The sequence below is a fragment of the Montipora foliosa genome, chromosome 3, assembly GCF_036669935.1.
Source record: "Montipora foliosa isolate CH-2021 chromosome 3, ASM3666993v2, whole genome shotgun sequence".
Classification (NCBI taxonomy): domain Eukaryota; kingdom Metazoa; phylum Cnidaria; class Anthozoa; order Scleractinia; family Acroporidae; genus Montipora; species Montipora foliosa.
Genome location: NC_090871.1, coordinates 16807904 through 16809686, shown reverse-complemented (window position 1 = coordinate 16809686; position 1783 = coordinate 16807904). Strand labels below are relative to the sequence as shown.

The following is a 1783-nucleotide window of genomic DNA, read 5'->3' as shown; positions in this document are numbered from 1 at the left end:
AGCTATTCGTCGGTCACATAGGTCTTTGCCCGCCTGTGGATCAGAAAAATCGTACCTCACAACCTCTATTCCAATACGCTTACTGGTGGAATGTATTGTGGACAACAGGGCGGAATTGTGGTAGCATCCTGCATTGTCACTTCTTAGTATTGCTCTTTTCACGGAAGGATGCGTTTCTTTGACGGTGCTTAGAACCTCTTCAAGAATGCAAGAAACAGAAAACTAATCCTGTTTACAGCTGTCAAATACAGCTATGTAAGCGTGGATTTGGTATTCGCATTCTGTTGGCTTGCAATCGGGGTGGTCAGATGAATGAACAACTGCTGAAAAATGCCAATTCATTCCTCTCTTGCCAAAAAACTCTGACTGTGTTTCTCTGTATTTCATAGGAAGAAGCTTCATGGCCCAGTCATTGATGACTAAAATGGGTTCACTATTCAGAGCATTCAAAGCATCCTGCCTTGCGATATCTTGCTGAAATGTTCGAAGCAAATGGCATTTCCACGCCTCAATTTCTGTTACGGCATGTTCCCATTCCCACCTTGCTCTTTCCCTTTGCTCTTCTGTCAAACTTATGTCGTTGTTCTCCACTTTCTCTTTAATGCTATTCAGGATTTCTTTAATGCTTTGGCATTGTAAACATACCAGGTCGTGCTCATGGTTGCAAGGGCTGCAAAACTGGTCTTGGCCAGGATCTGATAAGGCAAACTGGATGCAGTGATCAGGACAATGTTCATCGGGACCCAAGTTACATTTCTAATGACATTTAAGGTATTTCTTTCCTGCTCTTAGTCGTTGGGCAGTTTCTCTTCCCCAAGTAGCTCCTGCACCATTAGTTGCTAGCGTTTCAGCAAGCGTCTCTAGTGTTTCAAAGGCCTCAATCCCAGCTGTCGATGTATTGTCCAGACCTTGGAGGGACTTTTGCCTCGAAGTACTGCAACATTCCATGATTCTAAAACAAGTGCGCTCGTTCAGGGGTTCTTTGCCTTCCTGTTTGCATTCTTGTTGATACAAATGAATGATTTTGGTTGTTGTCATCGTTCGCACAACTGCTGGTATGGGTAGAGTTACTCCAGAGTTCAGCTTCAGCTTTTTAGTACCAAAGGCAACATCTTGTAGAAATGTGGATCTTGAAATAAAAAGAATGAATTCCCTGACTTTGTCCATGTCTAGACGACATCGAAACAGCTTCTCGGGCACCTTTGTTTTACCAGCACCTATTTCGCTGGCATGCTTTCTGGCATTTTGTATTTGTCGTCTGGAGATGTCAGGGATAAGTTCCTGAAGTTCTGTTTGGCTGTACCTGTCACATATAAGTGAAAGTATTTGAATCCGTGTAGATCTATTCTCAGACTCGTTGTACGCGGCTACTATGGCTTCTACCCCAGCATCAAGGACTAAAGTATTCTTAGGTCTCTCGTGTGACAGGTGATAGTTGATAACCGATTGCCACAGAGGTCCTTCTTGTGAAGGTGCGACCGTACGCAAAACAAGAGTAATAGCTTCCTCTACTTTCTTTGTGTACTGTCTCTTTGTTTTCTCAGACGTTTCATTCCAATCGTAATCAATGTACTGCAAAAAAGGTTGGAAACTGCCCTCTGAAATGCTAGTAAGAGCATTATTCAAGACTGCAAGATGTTTGCGTTGAAGTTCACCCTCTGGCAAGTAGACACTGACGTTTTCTTCTTGGGATGAAATGCTTCTTGCTGAAACGAGCGAATCCAAGGATACACGGGTATCACAAGCTTCCTGTCTCCTCACTCGAGATTGTGTGGGAACAGAT

General features: G+C 43.5%; 1 pseudogene; it reads right to left on the bottom strand.

Annotated features, from left to right (window-relative positions):
* The window catches only part of LOC137994148 (uncharacterized), a 1071-nt pseudogene extending 654 nt beyond the window's left edge, over positions 1 to 417 (bottom strand).
* Between the last annotated feature and the right edge of the window lie 1366 nt (positions 418 to 1783).